We start from the raw sequence: 21,407 nt of genomic DNA on the forward strand, positions 1-21,407 counted from the left end.
GCATTATTTCAAATTATAGGTGATTCTTTTTATTTTGTGCGTGCGGACTAAACACGCATGTATGCGGTATTCCGTGCAATAGTGGCCGCCTCATGAACTGCGCACGTTTATGCTTTCGAGATATGGCATTATTTTCAAATTATAGGCTATTATTTTTATTTTGTACGTGCGGACAAAAGACGCGTGTATGCGGTATTCCGGGCAACAGTGGCTGCCTGATGAACTGTGCACGTTTATGCTTAGACATATGGCATTATTTTCAAATTATAGGTGATTCTTTTTATTTTGTACGTGCGGACTAAACACGCGTGGATGCGGTATTCCGGGCAACAGTGATGAACCGCGCACGTTTATGCTTTAGGCATATGGCATTATTTTCAAATTATTGGTGATTCTTTTTATTTTGTATGTGCGGACTAAACACGCGTGTATGCGGTATACCCTGCAATAGTGGCCGCCTGATGAACTGCGCACGTTTATGCTTTCGACATATGGCATTATTTTCAAATTATAGGTGATTCTTTTTATTTTGTACATGCGGACTAAACACGCGTGTATGCGGTATTCCGGGTAACAGTGGCTGCCTGATGAACCGCGCACGTTTATGCTTTCGACATATGGCATTATTTTCAAATTATAGGTAAGTATCTTTACTTTGTACGTGCGGAATAAATTAGCGTGCATGCGGTATTCCGGGCAACAATGGTGGTCTGATGAACCGCGCACGTTTATGCTTTCGACATATGGCATGATTTTCAAATTATAGGCGATTACTTTTATTCTGTACGTGCGGACAAAAGACGCGTGTATGCCTTATTCAGGGCAACAGTAGCTGCCTGATGAATTCCGCACGATTATGCTTTGGACATATGGCTTTTTTTCAAATTATAGATGATTCTTTTTATTTTGTACGTGCGGACTAAACACGCGTGTATGCGGTATTCCGGGCAACAGTGGCTGCCTGATGAACTGCGCACGTTTATGCTTTACACATATGGCATTATTTTCAAATTATAGGTGATTATTTTTATTTTGTACGTGCGGACTAAACACGCTTTTATGCGGTATTCCGTGCAATAGTGGCCGCCTCATGAACTGCGCACGTTTATGCTTTCGACATATGGTATTATTTTCAAATTATCCGCTATTATTTTTATTTTGTAAGTGCGGACTAAACACGCGTGTATGCGGTATGCCGAGCAACAGTAGCTGCCTGATGAACCGCGCACGTTTATGCTTTCGACATATGGCATTATTTTCAAATTATAGGTGATTCTTTTTATTTTGTACGTGCTGACTAAAGACGCATGTATGCGGTATTCCGTGCAATAGTGGCCGCCTCATGAACTGCGCACGTTTATGCTTTCGAGATGTGGCATTATTTTCAAATTATAGGCTATTATTTTTATTTTGTATGTGCGGACAAAAGACGCGAGTATGCGGTATTCCGGGCAACAGTGGCTGCCTGATGAACTGTACACGTTTATGCTTTAGACATATGGCATTATTTTCAAATTATAGCTGATTCTTTTTATTTTGTACGTGCGGACTAAACACGCGTGTATGCGGTATTCCGGGCAACAGTGGCTGGCTGATGAACTGCGCACGTTTATGCTTTCGACATATGGCATTATTTTCAAATTATAGGTGATTCTTTTTGTTTTGTCGTGCGGACTAAACACGCGTGTATGCGGTATTCCGCACGACACTGGCTGCCTTTTGAACCGCGCACGTTTATGCTTTCGACATATGGCATTATTTTCAAATTATAATTGATTCTTTTTATTTTGTACATGCGGACTAAACACGCGTGTATGCGGTATTCCGGACAACAGTGGCTGCCTGATGCACTGCGCACGTTTGTGCTTTAGACATATGGCATTATTTTCAAATTATAGGTGATTCTTTTTATTTTGTGCGTGCGGACTAAACACGCATGTATGCGGTATTCCGTGCAATAGTGGCCGCCTCATGAACTGCGCACGTTTATGCTTTCGAGATATGGCATTATTTTCAAATTATAGGCTATTATTTTTATTTTGTACGTGCGGACAAAAGACGCGTGTATGCGGTATTCCGGGCAACAGTGGCTGCCTGATGAACTGTGCACGTTTATGCTTTAGACATATGGCATTATTTTCAAATTATAGGTGATTCTTTTTATTTTGTACGTGCGGACTAAACACGCATGTATGCGGTGTTCCGTGCAATAGTGGCCGCCTCATGAACTGCGCACGTTTATGCTTTCCAGATATGGCATTATTTTCAAATTATAGGCTATTATTTTTATTTTGTGCGTGCGGACAAAGGACGCGTGTATGCGGTATTCCGTGCAAGAGTGGCTGCCTGATGAACTGTGCACGTTTATTCTTTAGACATATGGCATTATTTTCAAATTATAGCTGATTCTTTTTGTTTTGTACGTGCGGACTAAACACGCGTGTATGCGGTATTCCGGGGAACAGTGGCTGCCTGATGGACTGCGCACGTTTATGCTCTGGACATAATGTTTTTTTTTATTATAGATGATTCTTTTTATTTTGTACGTGCGGACTAAACACCGTGTATGCGGTATTCCGGACAACAGTGGCTGTCTGATGAACTGTGCACGTTTATGCTTTAGACATATGGCAATATTTTCAAATTATTGGAGATTCTTTTTATTTTGTACGTGCGGACTAAACACGCGTGTATGCGGTATTCCGGACAACAGTGGCTGCCTGATGCAGTGCGCACGTTTATGCTTTAGACATATGGCATTATTTCCAAATTATAGGTGATTCTTTTTATTTTGTACGTGCGGACTAAACACGCATGTATGCGGTATTCCGTGGAATAGTGGCCGCCTCATGAACTGCGCACGTTTATGCTTTCGAGATATGGCATTATTTTCAAATTATAGGCTATTATTTTTATTTTGTACGTGCGGACAAAAGACGCGTGAATGCGGTATTCCGGGCAACAGTGGCTGCCTGATGAACAGTGCACGTTTATGCTTTAGACATATGGCATTATTTTCAAATTATAGGTGATTCTTTTTATTTTGTACGTGCGGACAAAAGACGCGTGTATGCGGTATTCCGGACAACAGTGGCTGCCTGATGAACTGTGCACGTTTATGCTTTAGACACATGGCATTATTTTAAAATTATAGGTGATTCTTTTTATTTTGTACGTGCGGACTAAACACGCGTGTATGCAGTATTCCGGGCAACAGTTGCTGTCTGATGAACTGTGCACGTTTATGCTTTAGACATATGACATTATTTTCAAATTATAGGTGATTCCTTTTATTTTGTACGTGCGGACAAAAGACGCGTGTATGCGGTATTCCGGGAAACAGTGGCTGCCTGATGAACTGTGCAAGTTTATGCTTTTGACATATGGCATTATTTTCAAATGCTAGGTGCTTCTTTTTATTTTGTACGTGCGGACTAAACACGCATGTATGCGGTATTCCGTGGAATAGTGGCCGCCTCATGAACTGCGCACGTTTATGCTTTCGAGATATGGCATTATTTTCAAATTATAGGCTATTATTTTTATTTTGTACGTGCGGACAAAAGACGCGTGAATGCGGTATTCCGGGCAACAGTGGCTGCCCGATGAACTGCGCATGTTTATGCTTTCGACATATGGCATTATTTTCAAATTATAGGCGATTATTTTTATTTTATACGTGCGGACAAAAGACGCGTGTATGCGGTATTCTGGACAACAGTGGCTGCCTGATGCATTGTGCACGTTTATGCTTTGGACATATGACTTTTTTTTTAAATTATAGATGATTCTTTTTATTTTGTACGTGCGGACTAAACCCGCGTGTATGCAGTATTCTGGAACCCAGTGGCTGCCTGATGAACTGTGCACGTTTATGCTTTCGACATATGGCATTATTTTCAAATTAGAGGTGATTCTTTTTATTTTGTACGTGCGGACTAAACACGCGTGTATGCGGTATTCCGGACAACAGTGGCTGTAGAGGGATACCACCTCCTCTAGATTTGGTGACCCGAACAACGAACACCATGTTCGGCGTAATTCGGCCCAATACCATCCGAAATTCCTGCAAGCCCACCTCTGAAGTCATCTCCGAAGGAGCGGTGCATCGTTCAACCGAGGAACCGCTAGGCGACGACGCCAATCCACCGCGGCTCTACTCATCGCAACGCCCGGCCGCGAAACACCGTGGTTGTACCCATCTACCCAGCTCACGTCGCAATGGTCCCACACTCCACGTCACGTCGCCACACGCTTCGTGATGGCACTCCTCGGGCTTCCACCAGCGGCACCTTCCCGAGCATCACGCTCCTGTACCGGTCGCGGTACGCCGCTGTCGACCGCCCCACACGCATCTGCTACGCTTGCGGTCCAAGAACCCTGCCCGCCTCGCCTTCCCACCAGGCTCCCATACAAGACACTGGCAGATCGTCCAGATGCGGTCAAGAGGCTCCGGGACCAACGTTCCACAGGGGACACGCACGGAGGCCACAGTGAGTTTTACTCCCGGTCTCCCCGTGCTTCACGATGGTCCTCCCCGCAGTCTCCTTGGCGACAACACTACGAGCTCAACGCTCACGAACCGGTCGCGGTTCTGTCGCCCCACTCTCTTATCACTTCGGCCTACATGCATGCTCTCCGCTTTGGCCCGCCCCTGGAACCCTCCCGGCCAGCTCTTGTCCGCACCGTTCAGCCTGCCACTTCTGCCCACTCATCACAAGACGCAAGACCAGCCGTCCCTGTACTGCGTGTCGCCCGTCTTCCTCCTCTTCCTGTATCGACGCGGAATCTCAACCGCCAGCTCTACACCGCTCCGCGTCTGAGGGGGGGGGTGATGTGGCGGCCCGTGTGTGATGACGAAGACATGCCTCTGCTGCCACGCGCTACGGCGCTGGCACGGCAGTTCTACCGGCACCCTCCTAGCGTGAGGCCACGACCATCTGCCCGCTGGGACATTCCATCATCGCCGGTCAGGACTCATGTAGAGGGATACCACCTCCTCTACATGGCTGCCTGTTGAACTGCGCACGTTTATGCCTTGGACATATGGCTTTTTTTTCAAATTATAGATGATTCTTTTTATTTTGTACGTGCGGACTAAACACGCGTGTATGCGGTATTCCAGGCAACAGTGGCTGCCTGATGAACTGTGCACGTTTATGCTTTAGACATATGGCATTATTTTCAAATGATAGGTGATTCTTTTTATTTTGTACGTCGTGCGGACTAAACACGCGTGTATGCGGTATTCCGGGAAACAGTGGCTGCCTGATGAACTGTGCACGTTTATGCTTTTGACATATGGCATTATTTTCAAATGATAGGTGATTCTTTTTATTTTGTAAGTGCGGACTAAACACGAGTTTATGCGGTATTCCGGGCAACAGTGGCTGCCTGATGGACTGCGCACGTTTATGCTCTGGACATAATGTTTTTTTTAATCATAGATGATTCTTTTTATTTTGTACGTGCGGACTAAACACGCGTGTATGCGGTATTCCAGGCAACAGTGGCTGCCTGATGAACTGCGCATGTTTATGCTTTCGACATATGGCATTATTTTCAAATTATAGGCGATTATTCTTATTTTATACGTGCGGACAAAAGACGCGTGTATGCGGTATTACGGGCAACAGTAGCTGCCTGATGAACTGTGCACGTTTATGCTTTAGACATATGGCATTATTTTCAAATTATAGGTGATTCTTTTTATTTTGTAGGTGCGGACTAAACACGCGTGTATGCGGTGTTCCGGACAACAGTGGCTGCCTGATGCACTGTGCACGTTTATGCTTTCGACATATGGCTTTTTTTAATTATAGATGATTCTTTTTATTTTGTACGTGCGGCCTAAACATGCACGTATGCGGTATTCCAGACAACAGTGGCTGCCTGATGAACTGCGCACGTTTATGCTTTGGACATATGGCATTTTTTTTAATTATAGATGATTCTTTTTATTTTGTACGTGCGGACTAAACCCGCGCGTATGCAGTATTCTGGAACCCAGTGGCTGCCTGATGAACTGTGCACGTTTATGCTTTCGACATATGGCATTATTTTCAAATTATAGGTGATTCTTTTTATTTTGTACGTGCGGACTAAACACGCGTGTATGCGGTATTCCGGACAACAGGGGCTGCCTGTTGAACTGCGCACGTTTATGCCTTGGACATATGGCTTTTTTTAAAATTATAGATGATTCTTTTTATTTTGTACGTGCGTACTAAACACGCGTGTGTGCGGTATTCCAGGCAACAGTGGCTGCCTGATGAACTGTGCACGTTTATGCTTTAGACATATGGCATTATTTTCAAATGGTAGGTGATTCTTTTTATTTTGTACGTGCGTACTAAACACGCGTGTATGCGGTATTCCAGGCAACAGTGGCTGCCTGATGAACTGTGCACGTTTATGCTTTTGACATATGGCATTATTTTCAAATGATAGGTGATTCTTTCTATTTTGTACGTGCGGACTAAACACGAGTTTATGCGGTATTCCGGGCAACAGTGGCTGCCTGATGGACTGCGCACGTTTATGCTCTGGACATAATGTTTTTTTTTTAATTATTGATGATTCTTTTTATTTTGCACGTGCGGACTAAACACCGTGTATGCGGTATTCCGGACAACAGTGGCTGTCTGATGAACTGTGCACGTTTATGCTTTAGACATTGTGGCGTGCCACGCTCCCCTATCTTATCGGGTGAGCCACCACGAAAGCCGCCAGGGGGCCGCAATCACTGGGAGGGCGTGGCGCTAAGATACATAAGAGGCCACATGCCTCTTCGGAGGCTCTGTTTGTTCCCCGCTGGGAATTGAAGCTGTTGGTTGCGAATAAAGCCGGTATGTTGCATTGAATTTCTGGTTGTGCTGCTTGCTTCCTCGCGCGCGGAACGGACGGGCTGACGCCCCGAGGTTGTGGGAACGTAGGTTTCCACAACTGGCGCCCAACGTTTGGGGTTCGGGCTCGTCGGTCCCGTGGCGGGGAACAAGCGGCACTGTTCGTTTGCGTAGTTTGTTGTAGTTTGCGCAGTTTTCAGTTGTTTTAGTTTGTAGTTTATTGCTGTTGTTTCTTTGTGTGTGTGCTTTTTTCGTGTTTTTTCTTCGAGTTTTTCAGCTCCCACCCGGTGGACGAGCCCTTGGAGCTGATGGCTGACAAGGCGAAGGTGCCCGCGCCGCAGTCAGACGCCATCGCAACAGCAGAACTCCTGTCACGCACGACGGAGTTGTGCTCGTTGGTGGTTCAACGCCTGGATACCGGGTCGGTTCAACCGCCCCAGGCACAAGCGCCTCTACGACTCAACTTACCGGTGCCTACCTTCTCAGGTTACACCGATAAGAAGTCCGTTGCCGATTTCCTGGATGACCTCACCTCCTATCAGACGGGTATGGGAATTTCGGATGAAGTCCTAATCCAACGCATCCTGCAGGTTGCTTTGGTCGGAGACGCCGCCCGCTGGCTTCGGTTGCAATCGGAGTTTACGTCCTTTCAGGACTTCCTGGAGCGGTTCAAAAACGAATTTCTTCCCCCGGATTACGAATACCGTGTCCTAGAGGAATTACATAAGCGTACTCAACACCCTGAGGAAAGCTTATCTGAATTCGTTCGGGCATTGCAGGATCTGTACAGCAGAGCGGATCCCACTGCTACGGAAGAGCAGCGCGTCGCACGGGCGATCCGTCAGTGCCACCCGCGCTTCCGGCCCTACTTAAGAGCCCATCGCTTTAAAACCCTTGAGGCGTTGGCCCAGGAGGCTCGTTCAATACAAGGCGACCTCCTGGCAGAGCTCGAATACCGGCCTCCTCCGCCCCCGGAGCTAGCGTTGGAACCGCGCTGCGCGTGGTCCGGAGGAGCCGCCTCGGTCGAACGCCTGCATGCAACAGGTTTGGGTGACAACCCCCGTAATTCATACAATGCGGAGTCATCCCACCGAGCCCTAGATCCGTTCCTCTATGACCAGAGGACGATCCCCGCAGGAACGAGCCTTGACAGACCCGTCCCGCCCCGAAGTCGCGGTCAACCTGGCCTTTCAGCTAGCGAAACCCCACGGGAGCGGCATCATCCTGCGCCCCCGCAGCCACGAGCGCCCAACGGCTGTTGGAATTGCGGCAGCCCTGACCATTTTCGTCGGGAATGCCCGCGACAAAGACCGAACACCCGTAATGTGCCATCGGGAAACGGTCGCAGCCGGCGTCCATGAATGCTCGCTCAACGACGTCGGCAAGTTGCGAAGAAAGCGAGCAGACGGTTACTATCCGTGGCCTTGATCAGTCAAAAACTAGCTTTGCAAGCGGTAAGATAACGCAAAGAGATGCTTTGGCTCCTCTTGCTTTTTCTGTCCGAGATTACATCGAGGATAAGGAACCAAACATCGCCGTTCGAATTTTGGGTAAAGATTACATCGCCCTTATCGACACGGGAGCTACGCTTTCCCTTATCGGGGATAGTGTTTACGAACATTGCGTATCACGGCATGTGGAATTGCAATCCACAGATGTTACTCTTCGTCTTGCTTCCAATGACGCCGTTCCAGCACAGGCAGCAGTTGTGCTCTGGGTACGTTTGGATGGTAGACGACGAAAACAGCGCTTCGTGCGCCCTTCCTGGCCTGGCAGTTCCTGTTATCCTGAGCAGAGACTTCATCATCCGGCAGAAGTTGGTGCTGGACCTGCCCAATGGAGGATACGTGTACCACGGCTCGTCGGGATTTTTCCGCTTCGCCGCAGCACGGGAACACTGCACAGCACAGCAAGCTGTGGCAGCGTCCGTTGAAACGTCTGGGCTGCCGACTGTCTTGGGGTCATTCCATGGTCCCGAGGAGCAACGCCGTCAGCTTGAACAAGTACTGCGGCAGTTTGACGGAATCTTTACCGAAAAACCGGGTAAGTCGTCTGTGTTACAGCATAGCATAGACACCGGTAACGCTAGACCCTGGCGTTGTAATCCGAGACCATTGAGTGTGCATAAGCGTGCTTTGTTAGACACTGCTCTTGACGAAATGCTCCAAACCGGTGCAGTTCAAAGGTCTCAGAGCCCTTGGGCATTTCCTGTTGTTCTGGCTCCCAAACGAGATGGTACGGCTAGGTTATGCGTCGACTACCGTCGACTTAACGCAGTAACTGTAAGGGACTCTTACCCCTTCCCGTCCATTCAGTCAGTCTTGTATTCCCTGGCCAACGCAACTGTGTTTTCAACGCTTGATTGTAGTAGACGATTTTTGCAAATCCAAGTTGCCCCGGAGGATGTCCCAGAAACAGCCTTTACGTGTCAGAGGTTTGTTTGAATTTGTACGAATGCCTTTCGGACTGTCCAACTCACCCGCCAGTTTCCAGCGGTTGATGGATACAGTGTTGGGAGATGCGAAGTACAATTTCGCAATGGCATACATGGATGATGTCGTAGTGTTTTCTAGAAATTTTCAGGAACACTTGGAACACCTCTCAATCGTCCTTGCAAGGATGAATGAAGCGGGCATAACAATCAACCCCCGCAAGGTGCAGCTGGCATCGTCTAGGATCAGCCTTCTCGGCTTTGTGGTGGACGGAGGGACCATCCGTCCTAACGACGACAAGCTAAAGGCGATCACGGACTTTCCGGTTCCCGGTAACGTCAAAGCCTTGCAGCGCTTCCTAGGTATGGTTGATTTTTACAGACAATTCATTCCTAATTGTGCCGAGCTAACGCAGCCGCTTAACCAGTTGTTGCGCAAGGACACGCGCTGGAATTGGGGAGAAGAGCAGGAACGATCATTTCGAGCTCTATCACAAGCAATCGCTGATACGGCTAGGCTTTATCTGCCCGACCTCAACAAACCATTTGTTGTGCAAACAGATGCAAGCGATTATGGTGTTGGCGCAGTTCTCTTGCAGGAGCATGACGCTATTCTTTGTCCAGTGGCTTTTGCAAGTCGCACGCTGAATCCGGCAGAACGGAACTACTCCGTGACGGAAAAGGAGTGCGTGGCGATAATCTTCGCTTTCAGGAAGTTCGACCTTTACCTGGACGGCAGTATCTTCACTGTCCAGACTGACCACCAGGCACTTTCTTGGCTGCAGCGGCTCCATAACCCGTCTGGACGACTTGCCAGGTGGGCCCTGACGCTACAAGGCTACTCCTTCAACGTGGAGTACAGGCGGGGCTCAACGAACGTGGTAGCAGACGCACTGTCCCGCGCGCCTCTACCGGAGGGGGAAGAGGAAGGCACCGAGGCGCCTTCTCAACTTCTGGCAGCAGCACAGGTGGCACGAGACGTATCTTCGTCTTGGGGCACGGTCGTGAGCAGAGAGCAGCTCCTAGACGCTCAGAGAGCGGACGGCCTTTGTCAGCGGGTGTCGCAGTGGATAGCTGAGCAAGACCCGGCGGACACCGGAACGACTGACGGACGGCACGACTCCTATCTGCTGGGCGAGGATGGCATCCTGTTCAGATACATACCCCAGGCGGATGAGGACGACGGCTCAACCCCGTTCAGAGTCGTGGTGCCACGGAAGTTGCGTAAGTCTTTCATACGTTACTTTCATGACTCGGCCTTGGCAGGTCACAGCAGCGGCAGGAAAACTTATGAAAAGTTGTGTCGTGTTGCGACATGGCCAGGAATGAGGCAGGATGTAACAAAGTATGTTCGTACTTGTCCCGTATGCCAGAGAGCGAAACCTCGTGGTGGTTTACCCCCTGGGCGCTTACACCCTGTTCAGAGCAATAGACCCTGGCAGATAGTTGCTTGTGATGTGATGGGACCATTACCCCGTAGTCCTAGAGGTAACCAGTATTTGTTCGTGGTTACTGATCATTTCACGAAATGGGTTGAGCTGTTTCCTCTCAGGACACTGACTTCCCAGAGAGTGTGGGAAAAGTTACTCGACACCTTTTGCCGGTTCGGGTTTCCCGCACAGCTGATCACCGACAACGCAACCTACTTTACAAGTAAGGTGTTCTCAGATTCTTGCCCTGTCTTAGGCATTCAGCATAAGAAGACTTCCCCGTATCACCCTCAGGCTAACATTACCGAACGTGTTAATCGGAACCTGAAAATGATGTTGGTTGCTTTTACTAGCCAGCACCACCGTGATTGGGATCTTCGCCTGGCTGAGCTGGCGTTCGCTACACGGACGACGGTCAACAGATCTACAAGATTCACCCCGGCGTTCCTGAACTTGGGACGAGAGGCCCCTTTTCCTGTGGAGAATGCTCTGGGCCTCCGGGATGGTGCTACCCGGCCTCCTTATTCAAGGTTTGCTGAGGACCTCCGGAGTCGACTGGACGATGCAGCCCGGACGGCTCGGGAGAATCTGGACGTCGCAAGGTTGGACCAGGCTCGCCAGTACAACCGCGGTCGTCGGAACCTCACCTACAGCGTCGGTGACCTCGTCCTTCGACGGACTCACCCGCTAAGTGATGCGTCTCGAGGCTTTGCAGCTTCACTCGCAGATAGGTGGGATGGCCCCTTCGAGGTAAGTGCGTGCTCCTCCGGCCTCACTTACAGGCTTCGTCGCTGCGACACCGGCGAAGAGAGTGGGCCGGTTCACATCTCGGACTTGAAGTCTTACCATCTCCGAGACCCGGACGGAGAGGAGCCCGATTCGCAACCTGCCTCCCTCCAGGACCCGGATCCCGTTCCCGGACCTGCGTCCAGCCGCTACAACTTGCGTCCCCGCAGGCGGCGCATGTAGCTGCCACTATCTCCATCGCTAAGCATAGTGCTTGTGATTTAGTGCTTTATGAGTGTGATTTCTGTTCCACAGTTTTCCGCAATCTGTTTTAGGGGGACGCCTTCTCAGGCGCCCACGGTTTGAGGCCGCCTTCTTACCGTTCCCTTTCTCCCTCGCAGATGCAACGACGTCCTCAATCCTCCGCCCGCCGTGCACCCTCACGCTCCCGTTCTCGCGGAAGCCGCCCGAGTCCCTCCGGACCTCCAGACCGAGCCCAGGTGCAGCGCCCACAGCACCACTCGGTCGCCACTTGGACGCTCGTCTCTAACAGGCAACCCGTCTCCTGGGCATCCCGCTCACGCTGGACTGCCCAGCCACGGCCTCTCAGAGGTGACGACCTGGGCCGCACACAGACACCGTTCAAGGGCCTGACTCTCTCAGAACGCCACCCGACCGACCCCCTTCAACCTCTGACAGCAGAGGAAAGACGGATCCTGTGCCCACTGTGTCAAGTTCCCGAGATACACCGTGCCACACACCGCAGAGGCGCCCACCACCAGGCCCGGGTCGAGGCTGCTCGCACCGCAAACTACGTAGCCACGGCCATCTCGACGCTAAGGCGTCTCCAACCCGAACTCCTGGCCGAGACTAGGCCTCCTCCACCCGCCGCACCCTCATCGGTCCTGGAGGATGATGCCGTACTGGAGCTGTCAGACGACCTCATGTCTCTCTAAAAGGGAGGGGGGATGTGGCGTGCCACGCTCCCCTATCTTATCGGGTGAGCCACCTACGAAAGCCGCCAGGGGGCCGCAATCACTGGGAGGGCGTGGCGCTAAGATACATAAGAGGCCAAATGCCTCTTCGGAGGCTCTGTTTGTTCCCCGCTGGGAATTGAAGCTGTTGCTTGCGAATAAAGCCGGTATGTTGCATTGAATTTCTGGTTGTGCTGCTTGCTTCCTCGCGCGCGGAACGGACGGGCTGACGCCCCGAGGTTGTGGGAACGTAGGTTTCCACAACATATGGCAATATTTTCAAATTATTGGAGATTCTTTTTATTTTGTACGTGCGGACTAAACACGCGTGTATGCGGTATTCCGGACAACAGTGGCTGCCTGATGCAGTGCGCACGTTTATGCTTTAGACATATGGCATTATTTCCAAATTATAGGTGATTCTTTTTATTTTGTACGTGCGGACAAAAGACGCGTGAATGCGGTTGCGGGCAACAGTGGCTGCCTGATGAACAGTGCACGTTTATGCTTTAGACATATGGCACTTTTTTCAAATTATAGGTGATTCTTTTTATTTTGTACGTGCGGACAAAAGACGCGTGTATGCGGTATTCCGGACAACAGTGGCTGCCTGATGAACTGTGCACGTTTATGCTTTAGACACATGGCATTATTTTAAAATTATAGGTGATTCTTTTTATTTTGTACGTGCGGACTAAACACGCGTGTATGCAGTATTCCGGGCAATAGTGGCTGTCTGATGAACTGTGCACGTTTATGCTTTAGACATATGGCATTATTTTCAAATTATAGGTGATTCCTTTTATTTTGTACGTGCGGACTAAACACGCGTGTATGCGGTATTCCGAGCAACAGTGGCTGCCTGATGAACTACGTACGTTTATGCTTTCGATATATGGCATAATTTCCAAATTATAGGCGATAATTTTTATTTTGTACGTGCGGACAAAAGACGTGTATCCGGTATTCCGGGAAACAGTGGCTGCCTGATGAACTGTGCAAGTTTATGCTTTTGACGTATGGCATTATTTTCAAATGCTAGGTGATTCTTTTTATTTTGTACGTGCGGACTAAACACGCGTGTATGCGGTATTCCGGGCAACAGTCGCTGCCTGATGGACTGCGCACGTTTATGCCCTGGACATAATGTTTTTTTAAATTATAGGTGATTCTTTTTATTTTGTACGTGCGGACTAAACACGCGTGTATGCGGTATTCCGGGCAACAGTGGCTGCCCGATGAACTGCGCATGTTTATGCTTTCGACATATGGCATTATTTTCAAATTATAGGCGATTATTTTTATTTTATACGTGCGGACAAAAGACGCGTGTATGTGGTATTCTGGACAACAGTGGCTGCCTGATGCACTGTGCACGTTTATGCTTTGGACATATGACTTTTTTTTAAATTATAGATTATTCTTTTTATTTTGTACGTGCGGACTAAACCCGCGTGTATGCAGTATTCTGGAACCCAGTGGCTGCCTGATGAACTGTGCACGTTTATGCTTTCGACATATGGCATTATTTTCAGATTATAGGTGATTGTTTTTATTTTGTACGTGCGGACTAAACACGCGTGTATGCGGTATTCCGGACAACAGTGGCTTTAGAGGGATACCACTCTACATTTGGTGACCCGAACAACGAACACCATGTTCGGCGTAATTCGGCCCAATACCATCCGAAATTCCTGCAAGCCCACCTCTCAAGTCATCTCCGAAGGTGCGGTGCATCGTTCAACCGAGGAACCGCTAGGCGACGACGCCAATCCACCGCGGCTCTACTCATCGCAACGCCCGGCCGTGAAACACCGTGGTTGTACCCATCTACCCAGCTCACGTCGCAATGGTCCCACACTCCACGTCACGTCGCCACACGCTTCGTGATGGCACTCCTCGGGCTTCCACCAGCGGCACCTTCCCGAGCATCACGCTCCTGTACCGGTCGCGGTACGCCGCTGTCGACCGCCCCACACGCATCCGCTACGCTTGCGGTCCAAGAACCCTGCCCGCCTCGCCTTCCCACCAGGCTTCCATACAAGACACTGGCAGCTCGTCCAGATGCGGTCAAGAGGCTCTGGGACCAACGTTCCACCGGGGACACGCACGGAGGCCACAGTGAGTTTTACTCCCGGTCTCCCGTGCTTCACGATGGTCCTCCCCGCAGTCTCCTTGGCGACAACACTACGAGCTCAACGCTCACGAACCGGTCGCGGTTCTGTCGCCCCACTCTCTTATCACTTCGGCCTACATGCATGCTCTCCGCTTTGGCCCGCCCCTGGAACCCTCCCGGCCAGCTCTTGTCCGCACCGTTCAGCCTGCCACTTCTGCCCACTCATCACAAGACGCAAGACCAGCCGTCCCTGTACTGCGTGTCGCCCGTCTTCCTCCTCTTCCTGTATCGACGCGGAATCTCAACCGCCAGCTCTACACCGCTCCGCGTCTGAGGGGGGGGAGTGATGTGGCGGCCCGTGTGTGATGACGAAGACGTGCCTCTGCTGCCACGCGCTACGGCGCTGGCACGGCAGTTCTACCGGCACCGTCCTAGCGTGAGGCCACGACCATCTGCCCGCTGGGACATTCCATCATCGCCGGTCAGGACTCATGTAGAGGGATACCACCTCCTCTACATGGCTGCCGGTTGAACTGCGCACGTTTATGCCTTGGACATATGGCTTTTTTTTTCAAATTATAGATGATTCTTTTTATTTTGTACGTGCGGACTAAACACGCGTGTATGCGGTATTCCAGGCAACAGTGGCTGCCTGATGAACTGTGCACGTTTATGCTTTTGACATATGGCATTATTTTCAAATGATAGGTGATTCTTTTTATTTTGTAAGTGCGGACTAAACACGAGTTTATGCGGTATTCCGGGCAACAGTGGCTGCCTGATGGACTGCGCACGTTTATGCTCTGGACATAATGTTTTTTTAAAATCATAGATGATTCTTTTTATTTTGCACGTGCAGACTAAACACCGTGTATGCGGTATTCCGGACAACAGTGGCTGTCTGATGAACTGTGCACGTTTATGCTTTAGACATATGGCAATATTTTCAAATTATTGGAGATTCTTTTTATTTTGTACGTGCGCACTAAACACGCGTGTATGCGGTATTCCAGGCAACAGTGGCTGCCTGATGAACTGCGCATGTTTATGCTTTCGACATATGGCATTATTTTCAAATTATAGGCGATTATTTTTATTTTTACGTGCGGACAAAAGACGCGTGTATGCGGTATTCCGGGCAACAGTAGCTGCCTGATGAACTGTGCACGTTTATGCTTTAGACATATGGCAATATTTTCAAATTATTGGTGATACTTTTTATTTTGTACGTGCGGACTAAACGTGTGTATGCGGTATTCCGGGCAACAGTGGCTGCCTGATGAACCACGCACGTTTATGCTTTTGACATATGGCATTATTTTAAAATTATAGGTGATTCTTTTTATTTTGTACGTACGGACTAAACGCGTGTATGCGGTATTCCGGGCAACAGTGGCTGTCTGATGCACTGCGCACCTTTATGCTTTGGACATATGCTTTTTTAAATTATAGATGATTCTTTTTGTTTTGTACGTGCGGACTAAACACGCACGTATGCGGTATTCCGGACAACAGGGGCTGCCTGATGAACTGCGCACGTTTATGCTTTGAACATATGGCATTTTTTGAAATTATAGATGATTCTTTTTATTTTGTACGTGCGGAATAAACACGCGTGTATGCAGTATTCCGAACAACAGTGGCTGCCTGATGAACTGTGCACGTTTATGCTCTCGACATGTGGCATTATTTCCAAATTATAGGTGATTCTTTTTATTTTGTACGTGCAGACTAAACACGCGTGTATGCGGCATTCCAGGCAACAGTGGCTGCCTAATGAAAGGCGCACGTTTATGCGTTCAACATATGGCATTATTTTCAAATTATAGGTGATTCTTTTTATTTTGTACGTGCGGACTAAACACGCGTGTATGCGGTATTCCGGACAACAGTGGCTGCCTGATGCACTGCGCTACGTTTATGCTTTGGACATATGGCTTTTTTTCAAATAATAGATGAATCTTTTTATTTTGTACGTGCGGACTAAAGACGCGTGTATGCTGGTATTCCGGACAACAGTGGCTGCCTGATGAACTGTGCACGTTTATGCTTTAGACATATGGCATTATTTTCAAATTATAGGTGATTCTTTTTATTTTGTACGTGCGGACTAAACACGCGTGTATGCGCTATTCCGTGCAACAGTGGCTGCCTCATGAACAGCGCACGTTTATGCTTTTGCCATATGGCATTATTTTCAAATTATAGGTGATTCTTTTTATTTTGTACGTGCGGACTAAACACGCGTGTATGCGGTATTCCGGACAACAGTGGCTGCCTGATGCACTGCGCACGTTTATGCTTTAGACATATGGCATTATTTTCAAATTATAGGTGATTCTTTTTATTTTGTACGTGCGGACTAAACACGCGTGTATGCGGTATTCCGGGCAACAGTGGCTGCCTGATGAACTGCGCACGTTTATGCTTTCGACATATGGCATTATTTTCAAATTATAGGTGATTCTTTTTATTTTGTACGTGCGGACTAAACACGCGTGTATGCGGTATTCCGGGCAACAGTGGCTGCCTGATGAACTGTGCACGTTTATGCTTTAGACATATGGCATTATTTTCAAATTATAGGTGATTCTTTTTATTTTGTACGTGCGGACTAAACACGCGTGTATGCGGTATTCCGGGCAACAGTGGCTGCCTGATGAACTGCGCACGTTTATGCTTTAGACATATGGCATTATTTTCAAATTATAGGTGATTCTTTTTATTTTGTACGTGCGGACTAAACACGCGTGTATGCGGTATTCCGGCAACAGTGGCTGCCTGATGAACTGCGCACGTTTATGCTTTCGACATATGGCATTATTTTCAAATTATAGGTGATTCTTTTATTTTGTACGTGCGGACTAAACACGCGTATATGCGCTATTCCGTGCAATAGTGGCCACCTCATGAACAGCGCACCTTTATGCTTTTGCCATATGGCATTATTTTCAAATTATAGGCGATTCTTTTTATTTTGAACGTGCGGACTAAACACGCGTGTATGCGGTGTTCCGGACAACAGTGGCTGCCTGATGCACTGCGCACGTTTATGCTTCAGACATATGGCATTCTTTTCAAATTATAGGTGATTCTTTTTAGTTTGCACGTGCGGACTAAACACGCGTGTATGCGGTGTTCCGGACAACAGTGGCTGCCTGATGCACTGCGCACGTTTATGCTTCAGACATATGGCATCTTTTTCAAATTATAGGTGATTATTTTTATTTTGTACGTGCGGACTACACACCCATGTATGCGGTATTCCGTGTAATAGTGGCCGCCTCATGAACTGCGCACGTTTATGCTCTCGACATATGGCATTATTTTCAAATTATAGGCGACTATTTTTATTTTGTACGTGCGGATTAAACACGCGTGTATGCGGTATTCCGGGCAACAGTGGCTGCCTGATGAACTGTGCACGTTTATGCTTCAGACATATGGCATTATTTTCAAATTATAGGCGATTCTTTTTATTTTGTATGTGCGGACTAAACACGCGTGTATGCGGTATTCCGGGCAACAGTGGCTGCCTGATGAACCACGCACGTTTATGCTTTCGACGTATGGCATTATTTTCAAATTATAGGCGATTCTTTTTATTTTGTACGTGCGGACTGAACACGCGTGTATGCGGTGTTATGGACAACAGTGGCTGCCTGATGCACTGCGCACGTTTATGCTTCAGACATATGGCATTCTTTTCAAATTATAGGTGATTCTTTTTATTTTGTATGTGCGGACTAAACACGCATGTATGCGGTATTCCGTGCAATAGTGGCTGCCTGATGAACTGTGCACGCTTATGTTTCAGACATATGGCATTATTTTCAAATTATGCGCGATTCTTTTTATTTTGTATGTGCGGACTAAACACGCGTGTATGCGGTATTCTGGGCAACAGTGGCTGCCTGATGAACTGTGCACGTTTATGCTTTAGACATATGGCATTATTTTCAAATTATAGGCGATTATTTTTATTTTGTACGTGCGGACAAAAGACGCGTGTATGCGGTATTCCGGGCAACAGTGGCTGCCTGATGAACCACGCACGTTTATGCTTTCGACATAAGGCATTATTTTCAAATTATAGGCGATTATTTTTATTTTGTACGTGCGGACAAAAGACGCGTGTATGCGGTATTCCGGGCAACAGTAGGCTGCCTGATGAACTGTGCACGTTTATGCTTTAGACATATGGCATTATTTTCAAATTATAGGTGATTCTTTTTATTTTGTACGTGCGGACTAAACACGCGTGTATGCGGTATTCCGGACAACAGTGGCTGCCTGATGAACCGCGCACGTTTATGCTTTCGACATATGGCATTATTTTCAAATTATAGGTGATTCTTTTTATTTTGTACGTGCGGACTAAACACGCGTGTATGCGGTATTCCGGGCAACAGTGGCTGCCTAATGAACCGCGCACGTTTATGCTTTCAGACATATGGCATTATTTTCAAATTATAGGTGATTCTTTTTATTTTGTACGTGCGGACTAAACACGCGTGTATGCGGTATTCGGCAACAGTGGCTGCCTGATGAACTGCGCACGTTTATGCTTTAGACATATGGCATTATTTTCAAATTATAGGTGATTCTTTTTATTTTGTACGTGCGGACAAAACACGCGTGTATGCGGTATTCCGGGCAACAGTGGCTGCCTGATGAACTGTGCACGTTTATGCTTTAGACATATGGCATTATTTTCAAATTATAGGTGATTCTTTTATTTTGTACGTGCGGACTAAACACGCGTGTATGCGGTATTCCGGGCAACAGTGGCTGCCTGATGAACTGTGCACGCTTATGCTTTAGACATATGGCATTATTTTCAAATTATAGGTGATTCTTTTTATTTTGTACGTGCGGACTAAACACGCGTGTATGCGGTATTCCGGGCAACAGTGGCTGCCTAATGAACCGCGCACGTTTATGCTTTCGACATAGTGGCATTATTTTCAAATTATAGGTGATTTTTTTATTTTGTACGTGCGGACTAAACACGCGTGTATGCGGTATTCCGGGCAACAGTGGCTGCCTGATGAACTGTGCACGTTTATGCTTTAGACATATGGCATTATTTTCAAATTATAGGCGATATTTTTATTTTGTACGTGCGGACTAAAGACGCGTGTATGCGGTATTCCGGGCAACAGTGGCTGCCTGATGAACTGTGCACGTTTATGCTTTAGACATATGGCATTATTTTCAAATTATAGGTGATTCTTTTTATTTTGTACGTGCGGACTAAACACGCGTGTATGCGGTATTCCGGACAACAGTGGCTGCCTGATGAACTGTGCACGTTTCTGCTTTAGACATATGGCATTATTTTCAAATTATAGGTGATTCTTTTTATTTTGTACGTGCGGACTAAACGTGTGTATGCGGTATTCCGGGCAACAGTGGCTGCCTGATGAACCGCGCACGTTTATGCTTTTGACATATGGCATTATTTTCAATTATAGGTGATTCTTTTTATTTTGTACGTGCGGACTAAACACGCATGTATGCGGTATTCCGTGCAATAGTGGCTGCCTGATGAACTGTGCACGTTTATGCTTTCAGACATATGGCATTATTTTCAAATTATAGGCGATTCTTTTTATTTTGTATGTGCGGACTAAACACGCGTGTATGCGGTATTCTGGGCAACAGTGGCTGCCTGATGAACTGTGCACGTTTATGCTTTAGACATATGGCATTATTTTCAAATTATAGGAGATTATTTTTATTTTGTACGTGCGGACAAAAGACGCGTGTATGCGGTATTCCGGGCAACAGTGGCTGCCTGATGAACCACGCACGTTTATGCTTTCGACATATGGCATTATTTTCAAATTATAGGCGATTATTTTTATTTTGTACGTGCGGACAAAAGACGCGTGTATGCGGTATTCCGTGCAACAGTGGCTGCCTGATGAACTGTGCACGTTTATGCTTTAGACATATGGCATTATTTTCAAATTATAGGCTGATTCTTTTTATTTTGTACGTGCGGACTAAACACGCGTGTATGCGGTATTCCGGACAACAGTGGCTGCCTGATGAACTGTGCACGTTTATGCTTTCGACATATGGCATTATTTTCAAATTATAGGTGATTCTTTTTATTTTGTACGTGCGGACTAAACACGCGTGTATGCGGTATTCCGGGCAACAGTGGCTGCCTGATGAACTGCGCACGTTTATGCTTTCGACATATGGCATTATTTTCAAATTATAGGTGATTCTTTTTATTTTGTACGTGCGGACTAAACACGCGTGTATGCGGTATTCGGACAACAGTGGCTGCCTGATGCACTGCTGCACGTTTATGCTTTAGACATATGGCATTTTTTTCAAATTATAGGTGATTCTTTTTATTTTGTAGGTGCGGACAAAACACGCGTGTATGCAGTATTCCGGGCAACAGTGGCTGTCTGATGAACTGTGCACGTTTATGCTTTAGACATATGGCATTATTTTCAAATTATAGGTGATTCCTTTTATTTTGTACGTGCGGACTAAACACGCGTGTATGCGGTATTCCGGGCAACAGTGGCTGCCTGATGAACTGTGCACGCTTATTGCTTTAGACATATGGCAATATTTTCAAATGATAGGTGATTCTTTTTATTTTGTACGTGCCGACTAAACTCGCGTGTATGCGGTATTCCGGGCAACAGTGGCTGCCTAATGAACCGCGCTCGTTTATGCTTTCAACATGTGGCATTATTTTCAGATTAAAGGTGATTTTTTTTATTTTGTACGTACGGACTAAACACGCGTGTATGCGGTATTCCGGGCAACAGTGGCCCTCTGATGAACTGTGCACGTTTCTGCTTTAGACATATGGCATTATTTTCAAATTATAGGCGATAATTTTTATTTTGT

This window comes from Ornithodoros turicata, chromosome 1 (assembly GCF_037126465.1).
Source record: "Ornithodoros turicata isolate Travis chromosome 1, ASM3712646v1, whole genome shotgun sequence".
Lineage (NCBI taxonomy): Eukaryota > Metazoa > Arthropoda > Arachnida > Ixodida > Argasidae > Ornithodoros > Ornithodoros turicata.